This window comes from Falco peregrinus, chromosome 9 (genome assembly GCF_023634155.1).
Source record: "Falco peregrinus isolate bFalPer1 chromosome 9, bFalPer1.pri, whole genome shotgun sequence".
Classification (NCBI taxonomy): domain Eukaryota; kingdom Metazoa; phylum Chordata; class Aves; order Falconiformes; family Falconidae; genus Falco; species Falco peregrinus.
The window spans coordinates 14,862,782-14,876,727 of NC_073729.1; the positions used below are offsets into that span (position 1 = coordinate 14,862,782).

The window sequence follows — 13,946 nt, forward strand, 5'->3', positions numbered from 1 at the left end:
GCTGCTGGGTCTTGGTCTTGCTTTCTGCTGTACGAGAGGCAGCAGCCACAAACTTTGGAGAGTCCGGGTTCACTTGGCCGCAGTTCGCCTCCAAAGGCAACGCAACTCGCGCCCCCTCGCCCCCCGCACCCGCTCCGCGCTGGGGCTTGCAGAGCCGGGAGAGACCGAGATAAAATGGGGGACGGGGGCTTTGCGGAGACTTGGCCGGAGCAACCCGGGGCTCGACCCCCTCTCCTGGGGAGGGGGGCTGCGCCCCCCGCGGGGCCGAGCGGCAGAGCCGGGAGCGGGCCGGAGGGGGGGGCAGGTCCCCGGGATGCGCTCCCCTTCCCCTTGCCCTTCCCTCCCCTGCCGCCGCCGCCTCCTCCTCCTCCTCCTCCTCCTCCCCCCGCCCGGCGGCGGGGCTCGGCGCGGGGCTGCGCGCCCCCGGGGCTGAGCCTCCCGGCGCGGGCACAGCCAGGAGGGGGAGGAAAAGTGTGCTGGGAAGTTAGGGCTGGGAAAAGGCAGGGGCTTCCCGAAGGGAGCTCGTCTTGGCAGCTCTGCCAGGTTCCTCTTGTGGCAAGAGCTAGTATGCAACAAGTCCCTGGAGCACTTCCCGCGTGAGCGAGAGCGAACGTGACATAAAACAAAAACAAACAAACAAAAAAAAAAAAAAGCCAAATGTTTACTTACCTGTCACCAATGCAAATCTCCAGAGCCAGCTCGTCTTGCACGGCCCCAGGTGCGAGCCGGGCGCTGGAAGCAGCGCGGCCGGCGGTCAGGGCTCACTGCACAGCGCGCCCGGCCGGCGAGGACTTTCCTCGGGAACTTTCTGTCCCGCTCCGGTTTCCTGGGAGGCGGCTGCGATCACGTTTTTTATACCGTGTCAGTTGGTAACCCCTCTCATTCATTAAGATCACGTAAGAACTCAAAGGGAAACGTGACTCTGAGCTAAGGCGTTTGCGTAAATCTATAGGTTTTTAAAACTCCCTGCCAGTTGCTTTCTGTCTTCTGTAGGCACCAAGGTGGTGGAGAGTTTAAGCTTGCGGATATTGCAAAGGGTTATTAGATTCATAAGTCACACCAAGTGGTGGGCGATCCACTGAGCAAAGCAGAAGTTCTCACATGATGACTTCAAACAAGACACATTACCTTCCAGCATCTGTTGGAGAGACTGGATTTTAAGACACTTCTGTCTCCAGGACAGCAAAGTAACAATGGTAAGTATCAATAAAAAAGCCTATTTTTATAACTGGAGAGAAAAAACAAAACAACAACAAAAAACAGAAAGAAAGCTTGAGATGTTGCTTAACGACAGTATCTCATATCACGGGCTTGGCTTTCCAGTACTTAATATACCAAAGCGCGTAACCCGCGGAGGCCGGAGGAATTGTGCTTTAGCCGGTGTAACTTTAATTGCAACGCTCTTTGATTTAAGGCTGCGATGGAAACACCGCGTCGGAGAAACTTGGAGCTGCCGGCGACTTGGCTGCGGCCGGGCGCTCGCTCCTCCCGGCTCCCTCCTGCCCTCGCTCCCAGCGGGCACGGGAGGCGGCTGACGCTCGGGGGGAGGGGGGGGCACCTCCGCGCCCCGCCGCGGAGCGAGGGCCGGGCATTGCCCCGGCAGCGGCGGGGGGGTGCGGAGCGGCGCGACCGCGGCACGTGACGGCGCGTGGGGGACGGGGGCGAGGAGCGGCCCGGGCGCGCAGCGGGGCGCGCAGCGGGGCGCGGCGGCGGCGGCGGCGGCAGCACCCTGGACAGAGGCGGCGGCGGGCGCGGAGCGGAGCGGGGGGGGGCGGCCCGCGGGGGGGGCGGCCCGCGGGGGGGGCGGTGGCGGCCCCGGCCCCGCACCGCACCGCGGCCCGCTCCGCGCCCCTGCGGGTCGGGGAGCCGCTGGCACTTGGTGCCGGCTCCCCCCCGCCCCCCGCCACCCCCCTGTCCTTCCCCTCCCCTCCCCGCCCGCCGCCCTCTCGCCCCGCCGGAGCTGGGCGAAGTTGAATTCCTAGCGGTGCGGACTGGAATAGGAAAAGCAGAGGGGGGAAAAAAAAAAAAAAAGGAAAAAAAAAAAACCAACACCCAGAGTCTTGCAAGCTCCGGGGGTTGATTTGACGGTGTCAACTTTGGGAAATGCCAGTGTTTATCTCCGCGATCTAGCCACTGCTCGTGGTGTTAGCTGTGCCTAAGGTAAGCGGAGGGCTGACCCCCCCGGGCCCCCCTCTGGCTCCTGCCTCTCTCTCTCTCTCTCTCTCTCTCTCTCCGTGGCGCGGGGATGGGTGCCTGCTCTTTGCCTAGTTTTGTTACCTTGCTGGCTTGCTCGGTGTGTGGAGGCTAGAAAAGGTAGGAGAAGCTTGATGAGATTGCACTACGAGTTGAGTTAAGTTGTGCCTGATTTAATCTGGGAATCTCGTCTCTCTATGTGCGTGTGCATGCTTTGGGCAGAGATGCAACTGATCTTTACCTAGATAAGCAGATGCGATGGTGGTGTGTGTTGGGGTTTGTGTTGTGGTGGTTTTTTTTCTTCCTAGCTAAGAATGCAAGTTGATTTTTGCATAGCTAAAGAAATGCAGCTGAGCTCTAGCTGGCACTGTGCACAACTGATCTTACATAGATAAAGAGACGCAGCTGATCTTTACCTACATGGAGATTAGCGGGTCCCCAGCTTGAGGGATCACTGATGGCCCCTCTGTGTACGCAACCTACGACTGAAAGGGGGAGCCGTGCATGCATTGCTGATGATCCAATATCCGCATCTACTTTGCTATAATTAAAAGGGGGGGGGGGGGGGGGAAGGTGTTTGACAAGCCTGAAATCCAAACGCAGCCCCCCCACCTGGAGATCATTCGGATAAGCTTTAGGCTCATCTCCCTCTCTCTGGTGCCTTCCCCCCCCCCCCCCCCCCCGCCCTTCCGATTCTTCCTACGTAGAAATGTAGCTAATAATATTTAGTCTCCGGGCTAAAAATAAGCTCTGGAAAGTCAGCAGTTTGGTGGAGCAGCGGCGGTAGCAGCAGTGCTGGCAGGTAGAGAAGCTCGGGGGGTCTCCGGCTCTGCACGGAGTCTGTGCATTGATCCGCCCCAGCGGCACACCCGCGCTGCCGCGGAGGGGTGCGCTCCCGCGGAGGAGGGTCCGCACGGAGCCGCGCTGGCTCCGCCGCCCCGCTCCAGCCAGCGTGCGCCTCCCCGCCCGGGGGGATCCCGGCCGCCGGGAGCCACCCCCCTCCCCGCCCCGGGGGAGCCGAGGGGCGGCCGGGTGGCTCCGGCGCCCCCAGCCCCGGCAGGGCGCGGGGGCGGCGGGCGCTCCCTGCGGCAGAGCCCCGCGGCCGGCCCCGCTGCGGCGCCGGGCCCCGCCGGGGAGGGAGGGAGGGAGGGAGGAGGGAGGATCCCGCGGCCCCGCCGCCCCCGCCTCCCGCCGGGCTCCCGCCTCCCGCCGGGCTCCCGCTCCGGCTCGCACGTAGCGGCGCCGAGGAGGGAAACCCCCCGGCAGGAGGGGGCTGGCACCGCCGGGGCCGCCCGCCGCGGGGGAGGGGGCGGCATCCCCGCCGCGCAGGGCTCTGTGCGCCCCGGCCGGGCCGGCCCGGGGGCCAGGCTCCCCTCGCCGGTGTCCCCCCCCGCCCCGCCACCGCTACCCCGCCCGCCCCCGCCGCGGTTGCCACGGCGACCGCCTCCCCCCGGGAGGCACCGTCCTGCGGAGCTGGGGGCGCGGGGAGGGGGGGGCCGGGGATGCCGCCCCTCTCCCCCCCCCCCCTTGTGTCGTGTGCCACCCCCCGGCAGAGGCACGTCGGCAGCAGCCCTCGGACGGTGCCGCGGGCAGCACCGGGGCCGGGCCGGGCGGCGGCACCGGCGCGCACAGCCAAAATGGAGGTGCTGCAGGACGGCACCGGGGGGGCGCCGGCGCGGAGCTCCCCTAAAGTCGGTCACCTGGCGTCTCTTCTGCGTTAGTATCTGCTGGGGGCGGGGGTTATTTTTTTTAATTTTTTTTCCCATTGAAGAAAAACATCCGCCTTTCTCTCCTGGAGATGCGCTAACGGCGGCCTGGGCTCGGCACCGGGCCCCCCCCCCCCGCCCCCGGGCCCGGCCGCGCCGCTCGGTGGGAGCCCGGGGAAAGGCCCTACCGAGTGTATTTTTCCATTTCCACTTGGAGAAGTTGCGTCTGCTGGGGATGCCTGTCAGGGTGCGATGAGAGGCATCTCTCGGGTGAAACTAGCCGGAGAAGACACGGGTCTCAGGAGCATCACTCACCGGCAGCCTGGATGAAACTCAAACGCACCTAGTTTGCAGGATCGGTTTCATCAAATTCATAATGAAACGTCCTCTGCCCTTTTTTCACTTAGGAAAAAGTCAGGTGGTAGCGCTAATATTTGAATACATCTGCTGTGATCTAGTGGTGATGAGCCCTACTAAACCCCATCCGCTTCCCCAAATAAATGGTCCTATTACATAGGAGTTTGCTGGCGAGCTTCTATTCACGTGAATTTTCCATTCCATGGATAATGCTGCGTATCTACTTTTATTTTTACACCTGTTACTTCCTTACTAAGTTGTAAAAACCTCTTGGTTCCAATTTTTCCCTTCCTGCCCCTATTGCCGTGTTTGCGTTGAATTCTAATCGTTCTCTGCAGAGGCGCATGGGACGGACGACTGCTAACAAATGACATTGGGCCGTATTTGGTCACATTTGCTCACGGTGACTCATACCTTAATCTGCAAGTCGCTTTATTGATTTTTTAGTATCCACTATTTCTCCAAGAGCTGTCACCGCTTTGGTGGTGGTTTGTCACCACCTTTCATCTCTTATGGTTATGATACTGTAAAATGTCCGACCTCCTTCAAATATCTCTTCCACTTGCAAAGTTTTGACGTGGCAGTCTTTCTTGCTTCTTTTTTATTGTTTTCCTTTTCTTTCACCTGATACCACGAGTGTTGTCTTCAGTGCTTTGGTGGCTGTCAGGTGGCTGTGTCCAGTGTGAGATTTTATTTAATGTGCTATTTGACGTAGGCATGGTCCCTCTGCAAGTTCGTCATTCGCGGTACCTCTCCATTTGGATAGCCGCTTGATTTTCAGCATCATTCAATAATTTCCTATTTCAAATGGTCTGATAGTTCTCACTATTTATTTTAGTGGCCACCATTCACAGGCATGTATGCTGGAGGATTATGTCTAACATTTCATTAATCTGAGGTGGCTGGATGTGCACATTTGCCTTTGTACAGCAAGTCCTTTATTTCGTTTCTTTGTCGCACTGATGTTGTTGAGCTCTCAGAAATGCCCAGGGAAAATGCAGACTGGCTGCCATTTAGTAACCACACGTTGCTTCCTAAATACAGTGGCATATGATTGCCCTGCCATGAGAAATTCTGGAAAGGTGGATGAATCCCAAGGGACAGATTTTCCTCAGCGCTGTAAGTCTTACCATGAATCACTGTAGTAAATCACCACTGAGCACTCGAAGATGTAGCTGCTGGAATTATTTTTAATCAGATACACAAACAAAGAGAGCATCCGTAAGATTTGGGGAGATCTAGTTCATTCCTCTAGCAAAAAATAGTCACGTCAAGTGCTGTAAACAGCATCCGTAAGAAACAGTACCTCTCAAAGTTGTTGAAAATTAGTAGGTTCCCTACACTGGGGAAAGAGACGGGTGGCACAAGGTGAAATGCACATGGATACTTCCACAGCTCCCTCCCCTTGGAACTAACTTGAGAATGGGGCTGGGAAACTGGGGTTAGCAAAACCAGGCTTGTCAAAGTGGTCCTTAAAATGGAGACGGTGGCTTTTGGGGCATGAAGAACTAGAAAGAAAATGACCTGAGAAACACAGGACTGATTTTGTAATCCTCATTCCGGTTCGTGGCTGGCAAGCTCAGCTAGTAATAGGGACCACAGAACACAGGCAGATGATACATTAAAAAAAGGGTAATACTTGTATCCCTGCAAGGAAGACTTTGAAGCAAGTGTGAGTATCCCATGTTTCCCTTGTGTTTGGGTTTCTAAACGTTTTTACACCTCCTTTGTGTGTCTCTCCCACCACATCATTAGGAATACTGAAATGCCGCGGCAGGGACATGTCAGGGGATGTCCTGCAGCGCCCAGGGCGCGTGATGAGCAGTTTTGCGTGCAAACCACTCGCCAGCCTCAATGAATCCCTACACCCACATGCCGGCAAGGTGTGCAGCAGGGCAGGGCACTGACTTCTCCCATTAACTGAAAATATATCTGAGACATACTCTTGCAAACTTATAGCCAGGAAAACATACCAACTGACATGGAGTTCATATAACAACTGCCCACCCATTTCATTATTTCACAAATGTGTGATTCGTGCTTGTGAGCTGTCACCGTTAACATTTCCATCTGTCTCAATATTGCTTCTATTCTTAGTTGCTATGTGATAGATGTAGGTGTATGAAAAGGATTTTTCCCCCCTCCCTGTGTCATGAAACAAAATAAATGAAAGCCACATAAATGTATCCACGCATTTCACGCAGGCGGCAAGAAATGCAGGCACCTTCGTGGCACTCCCATTACTAGAAGTAGAGGTGGAGTAAGAAGCACGTGCCTGTGGCCTCTCAGTGCTGCTAGAACATGTACTCAATGGGGAAAAACATAAATAAGTTAAAATCTAACCACAAAAGGACAATATTGCTTTTATCTCCTCTTGAACAGGCAGTTTGAGAGACCTATTTTCCTAATCACGTAAGTATGGGAGCAATTTTACTTATCACGTAATCCTAATTGGTCTTTTCCTGAGGCAATCTCAAAGGGAAAATAGCTGTGACACGCTTCGGTGTTCAAACAGTCGGGTCCTTAGCCGTGTAGATGTTTCCAAACTCAGAGCTTTCAAGGTACTCGTGGCTTGGACGAGCAGAAGTCTTTGCATAACAGAGGCAAAAGCTGCATTTCTTAGTAGCTCTATGCCAAAACTGGATCCAATGGGATAGCTGTAAAGCGGACAGACATTTCACATTTCAGCCTCTAGCAAAAGCGAAATCTGGCTCCAGTCACCTTATTCCCGTTGTCATTTGAACTTCCTGGCAGAGCACAAACTCAGTCTCCTGATGAAAACTGTCTTTTGAAGGTGCAAATGGATGTGACAGCATCAAGCTGCTTCCCAGGGAGGCAGGGATTAGCCAGGTCCAGCCCAGGGTGTAAACTGGGCTGCTGGGGTTTGGTTCCTGCTCCTTCTTGGCCAGTGCAGAGCCTCTGGGCTGGGACACTGGCCGTAGAGCCAGCTTCACTGTCGGTAAGTGGCTTCCCCGCAGTCCCAGGCTGTTGTATGGTCTCCCGTGGGGAATATCAGCGGTGGGACTCTAATGGTCTTGCTGTGAGTGGCCAAGTGTACACTTTCTCTTCCCCCTGCCTTTTCGTGGTCTGGTCTTTTTTTGTTTTGTTTTTTCCTTCCCCAAAATAGCACACAAAACCCCAATTTAACAAGCGTAAACCGTACACTCTGGCCTCCAATTTATTTTGACATTTGGCAAGAATGATTACGCAAAGTGTTCATTAAGTCATAACATTTTCGCTACTTTCCTATTTCACATCTTTATTGACTGTAGCACATGTGAAAATAATGAACTTATTTATTCTCCAAACTTTCCAACAGCAGACCCCAAACCTCCCAAGAAAATACATTGTTTATGGATGCGATGTATGCAGAGACTTTTAAAGCCCTAGGTCTCACTGGACTGTAAGAAATAATTAAAAAAAAAAAAAAGGTTCATTTCTGAAAGGGGCGAAGAGGGGGTTATCATCCACTAAAATGTTTATAGGGTTGTGCAGCTAGGGCGGTCTCATCAGACAGTTGTTTCCTTTTTCTTAAACAGAGCCCTTTCCTCCTGACGAGCCTTTGTGAGACTCTGCAATAACGCAGTAAACAGTTGTGGTAATAGATAATTAGATGGACCAGCTAAAATGCAATATGAAAGGGGGCTGGTAGCACAAGGATTACAGAAGGTGTGTGGGCATTTTGACATCCAGAAAACATTATAGATCTGGTCTCGGCTACCTCAGTCTCATGATGATAATTAAGAAATGTGGGTGTAGAAAAGCTCTTTGCATGGTTTGGTTGGATTATTGCTGCAGTTCAAAACACAATTGGTACAGACACCCACATTGGACAAGATTGCCCTTTGATGAGGCAGATACTGACTTTTTAAAGCTGACATAGTTAAAATTATGTCTGAAGTTTATGGGGCCACAAGCATCTCACTAGACTCCATTATTATAACAAATGGTCAAATACAAGCTGAAGCAGTTTAAAAAAAAGAGTTGAGGCATGTTGAGGAGGAAGGAACCCTGGCAGTGGGAAGGCTTTGGATTAACCCTTCTCTCATCTGTCTGGCAGGAGCCGAAGAATGTGGGCAGTGCTTGGGGCTTTGCTTTGTATGCGTGGTCATACAGCCTGTTTTAAGACAGACAGGAGGGAAGACCAGTGAGGCTGGGTCCTCAGCTGCTTCCATTAATAACCTACAGGGTGTAAAGTCTAGTTTCTATATGGCTCGTGTGTGGTACGGGCAATCTTTCCAATTCTTTTACCTCAGTTTGTTCATCAACAATACAGAGATGTTACCAAACTCCTCTCTGAGCACTGAAAAATACCATAAATTAAAATTAACTTTAAAATTACGTTCAAGCCTCTTTATAAGTAGAAATTTTTTAAGAAGCACTTGTGAGTGGTAAAAGAATGATGGAAGCTGTCTAGGTTGGGTCTGCTCGCACCTAAGACATAGCAGCATAGCTTAACCTCCTCACTCTTGCAGTATGTTATTGTGATGTTAGAGACACTAAACCTGTACAGCTGTAGAAATGTCATAGCATTGACTTTAGCCCTGATCCTCCATCCAGGTTTCTTTATTTTTTTACATATTTAACTCCTTAAAACAATAGCGGTGGAAGAAGGTTGTATGGTGGCCCACTGGTTGTTGTGTGTCTACCATTTAGCTCCCATTAAGGTTTTTCCCTGAAGAACCAGAAGAGGCTGCATGCTGACGAGGCAGACAGAGTTGTGAAAATATTTGACATTTCAAAATTATCTTTTTTTCCCCAATATTTTCAACACAAACTCAGTTCTATATTGTTTTACAGAGCGTTTTAAATAGGCTTTCAGTATTTCCCGCTGAAGCTATCTTCAAAAGTCTGACAATGACTTTTTGATAAAATATTCAGATTCAAAACAAAATATATAATGAAAAGATAATGGATTCAGGGAAACAGGTGGTTATCAAAAGAAAAGGAGGGAAAAAAAAGAGAGAAAAAAAAAGGCAGCTGATTTCTGACAGCAAATACCTTTTGAAACCTGACCAACTCTAATGAGAATGGGCTGCAGTGAGAGTCATGAGCAGGGGTCAAGAGACTGGAGCTGCTTAGGTGGTGAGCTGGCTCTGTCAAATACATGTTCATTCACATCTGCCAAAAGTTTATCAAACCATCTGAGAGGGTATTTAGCTGAATTTTGTAAACAGGTATCTGATAAAATAGCATTGGCCAGGAAAACAAAAAGCCCTAGCGGTTTTTATGCGAGGCTAAGTTCTGGGTTTGGAATTTTCCAGTGGATGATGATACATCTTGGATGTCTTTCACTTCTGTACATGTCGCTCGCTGTAGCCTGAAGTGTGATACCCCTTATTCTATTGCTGAAAATCCATTGCATCAGAGAAAAAAAAAAAAGAAAAAGAATAATGTATCTAGTGGTTATTGAAACAGTCATCCACACAGGAGTGAATCTCAGAGTATTTCCCATATGAATCTCTTTTTGTGTCCCAAATTTGGTTTATTGACTGAGGTACTCTAAGTCCTTATACCACACTCATCATTCATCATGGTATTTGAACACCTTTCTCAGTGACATGACGAATATTTGTCACAGGCTTTGCTCTCATCCTCTTCTGAGGGAGCAAGTACTTAAGTCTAGGGTTTTTTCTTAGGGTTTTTTTGTTGCCATTAAGTCTTTCACAAAGGCCTTGGTGGTGCAAGAGGTAAGAGTTTAATCATAAATTCACCTGATTCTTCTCTTTCTCTGTGGTATTCATTCCTACATCAGCAGTCGGTCACTCTATCCACCACCTATTCCCCAGGCAGATCTGATTCTCGGCCTTTTCCCGCCCACCACCTGTTGTTTTCCTCTTCCCAAATCCTTCACCTAGACTCAGTCATCAGCTGCCCAACCATGGGCATAGCCCACGATACCCACCGCTTTTCTTGCGTCTCTTCTGAGCTCTGTCAGAGACCTGAACGTCTCCGACTTCAGAGGGGTTTTTAATCCCCAGTCTACCGCCTTTGGCACCGAATAGTTATTTTTATCATTGACTTTCCCATCAAAGATTTCCTGCAGCATTCCCTAAAGAAAATTTTGCTGGCTCACAAATTTTAAGGAACCCAAAATATCTGACAAGGAGGCTAAGCCAGTTTTAAGGCAAAGCTAGAAAGTTATTTTGAAATGCCCAGAATTTCGTATTCATTTATCCATAGGGATTTTCCACACAAAGAAGGGGGGGAACTCAGACTAATGTGAGGCGTACATTTCAGGCCAGGAGGAAAGTCAAAGAGGATGGACCTTTAAAAACTGTTTGCTTTTGGGTCCATACCATCCCCTGGCAGAACAGCCAGTCCAAGAGCAATAGGGCAGGACCAAGGCAATGTACTGACTCGCCTCCTTGACCACCAGAGGCCATTTCACCAGCTGCTGCTAGTGTGTGACAGCTGCCTGGGGCCCCCCTCAGCAGCAGAACTTCCCAGCTCACCTCTGCCAGGGCTGTAAACACAGTGAGGATGGTGTGTGTGATGCCAGCTCCCTCTCAGAAACTGAGTGGCAGGCAGGCTTCAGAGCGTGCTCCCCCAGGACAGACTGGGGAACTGAACCTTGTTTGGATCAGTTTGTCTTTTTCTGTCTCTCCCTGTGGGTTTCCAGTGTGGCCTGCAGGCTGGGGTAAGCCCCGAGACCCTGCACAGAGGGTCAGCTGTCCCCATGAAGCTCCTGGAGCTAACTGCAGGTCAACATTAATGCCCCCTGGCATAGCAATAGCCTCCTGCTCACCCTCACTGCAGACCTGGAGGTGGTGACGAGCCACACACGGTTCCCACAGCCAGAGAAATGGAGATAAGAGGGATGGGGGACTGTGCTAGTAGGTGGTTTGGAGGGTGCAGACCCCCTGATGTGAGCAACCATGTGGAAGGGATGGGGAGGACACAGAGAGCCCCTGGAAGAGGAGGTGTGTTGTGCGACATGAGGGAAGGAGCCCTATGGAAGGGTCGGTGGAGGAGAAGAAACAAGGCAGGTGCCTGGTGTGCTCCAGATGCTCAGCCTGAACGCTTGGCATCGCTGCAAGTTTTGTCAACCTCTTGTCACGTCTTGTCCAACCCCACCTTTGACTCCTCGTAGGCATCTCAGACACAGGTGCTCAGAGCCTTTGGTCCAGGACACAGCACCACTGCTGTGGTGGGATGGAGCCGTGGCCACGAGCCCTCCCTGTGCCCCCAGGCACTGCTCCCGCAGTGGCAGCCCAGTGGTACCGTCAAGCAGGAGGCATCTGGGCTGTGGCTGAGTTATCTTCTCTTTATCTGTTCTGTAGGCACTGTCACTGCTTGGCAAGGCAGAGGCTAGATGGGGATATGGTAACATAGGTAGGCAAGTGATAGGGAAGGAAAATTATAGGGTTGTATGGTTCAAATGGTTCAAGCACGTATAGAAGGGATGCGCTTTCAGAATCTGAGAATACTCCCAAAGACCTATTTATTGTACCAATGCAAAAAAAAAAAAAAAAAAAAAAAAGAAACACAAAAAAACAAAGTGATGGAAGGCTGTTAGCATTTATCTGAAGAATCTAGCAGGTTATTTATAACAATTAATTATAACATAACTCTCTCCTTGGGAAATGAGAGAGAGAAAAAGCACTGGACCAGAAAGCAGCCCAGATCAGGAGCCTACAACGCACTTACACCGGCACTTTAAAACAGCATAAATGCCCATCCCTATCCCTGCTGGGCTAGCCCTGGCCAGGAGCAGGTCCCTGGGCTAACTGGTTGTGTGGCTGGAGGGTGGTCCTGCGGGGCTCCTGGGGACCACTGTTGGCCCCCTGCCAGCGAGGAGGTGTGGGAGCACCGGCAGGTGATGGGCAAGCAGAAATGATGGATAGTGCTGGAGTCCCAGCAAGCCCAGGCTGGCCCACGCCGGGGGAGCAGCGCTCGGATGGAAAAGAAATAGTGATGCATCTTGCCTGGTACGGGGGAACACAGGATGAGAGGTCCATCTTCCCAGCAAGCTGGCTTAGCAGTCCCTCAGCGGTCTGCGAGCGTGTTCTGCCTGGCTCTGTCCAAAACCTTGGCGGGGGAAGCTGTCCGCCTTCTTCTGTGTCCGTGCTTTTTGTGGGATGTTAGTGAAGATCAATCGTTAGCTGAAGTTAGCTGAAAATCAATCAGCTAAATTCAGGTGGAGGTCTAGGAACGCTTTGTCAAACAGACAGTGAGAATGTGTTTTTCGCACACTTGGCTTTCGTTTGTGTTAGTGCTTGGGCTCAGCCTTTTTTCCTGAGTCTCTCTAAACCCAGCAGTATGTGGAATTAACCCAGCGTTCGTCTACTGCGAGGGTGAGGGCCTGACAAAAGCACAGCAAACCCAAACTGCAAAATAAGCTATGTTATCAGTTATGCTTTCCCAGCTCTGGTAACTGGTGCAATTTTCTGGCAGTTAACAGGGTCTAAATTAAGAAACTAATCAGAAATAAGCCTCTAAATTTTACCGGTTCCTATTTATTTCTTTTATCTTGATACAACTTCTTAGAAGATTATTTTTAACAGATCTTTTAAACATTTGTAGTAAGAGGCAATAGACAAAATGTCATAATTTCCATATGAAGGAGTTTCTTGCAGTGCAATTCCTATCTAAAAAGCCATTTTACCCTAATATGGTCCCAGAGTCTAAGTAACATATTCTGTTGCAATGACTTTTGCATCAAAACAATTTTTCTGTTTCACATCTGAGAAGAAATGTTGAATATTTAAATTCCATATCCTTTTTGATCTTAATTCCCATCACAGAAGAGCTCTTTAGGCCTCATCAATGTGCTCTAGGTGCAGTATCAGAGTATATTTTTCATATTATGGGATCTAACCCAAATTAAGAAACCAAAGGGGAAGAAGCTATACATGCCTGGAAGGGAAAGGGATTCTGCTCGGAGCATATAGCAGGGTAAAGCATCAAACAGAAACCGAACAGGAGTCTAAAATAAGGGTTTAAATGCCTTACTGCAGAGTCCTTACTCAAAATCTAGCACTTGGTTCTCTTCTGATTTAAACACTTTGCATTCCTGCTGACTTCAGTGGTGTTTGTATTCAAATATGTAAAGGTACTATAAGGCCATATGATGCAGCTGCAAGTTGCAATAAATTATAGCAGATTAAACAGGCTAACTAATGAAATGCAAAGAGGTGTTTAAAGCCACTGCTCCCTTGTAGGCATTTATGCTTCAGCTGTATAAACTATGTGAAAAATAAACAGTGTCCAGGCAATAAATGCAGATAATGTTGTTTACAAATCTATACTCCAATGGCATGAGTCCTGAACTGCTGAGAAAAGGCCCCACTAAATGCCTCGCCAAAGCCAGGGGTGGATTTTGCCTGAGTAGTCTTTGAAGTGGCATCTAACCCTTAAAATAGAGGGGCTTCGGGCATGGCAGGGGCGCCATCGCTTTCCCCCTGCTTGAGGTTCTGCTGCTCCACTGCTACCCCCCAAGAGCCGCCCTGTCTTTGTGCAGGCTGGGAGAGAGAAATCGATAGTTTTCCCATTTGGGAAATGGTGTCGAACTTGAGGGAAGTTATTTTAAAGTACCTCAAAATTTGTATTGATTCTCTGAATCAATATTTCAGGATTTTTGAATTCCAGAGTAGCTGTACATCCGCTCTGTGCTCTGTTCCCACCTCTCTGCATTTCTAAACGATCGTCCAAGCTCATCATGTGCTGCAGAGAGAGAACCAGCTGTGC

At 50.5% G+C, this 13,946-nt stretch overlaps 1 protein-coding gene across 1 annotated transcript in view; it reads left to right on the forward strand.

Annotated features, from left to right (window-relative positions):
* Nucleotides 1-2,062: 2,062 nt before the first annotated feature.
* Nucleotides 2,063-13,946, forward strand: part of BDNF (brain derived neurotrophic factor) — a 40,730-nt gene continuing 28,846 nt past the window's right edge. The window contains exon 1 of the mRNA XM_005235655.3: nt 2,063-2,160. The gene's annotated coding sequence lies outside the window, so the exon portion shown is untranslated. The remainder of the gene's footprint in view (nt 2,161-13,946) is intronic.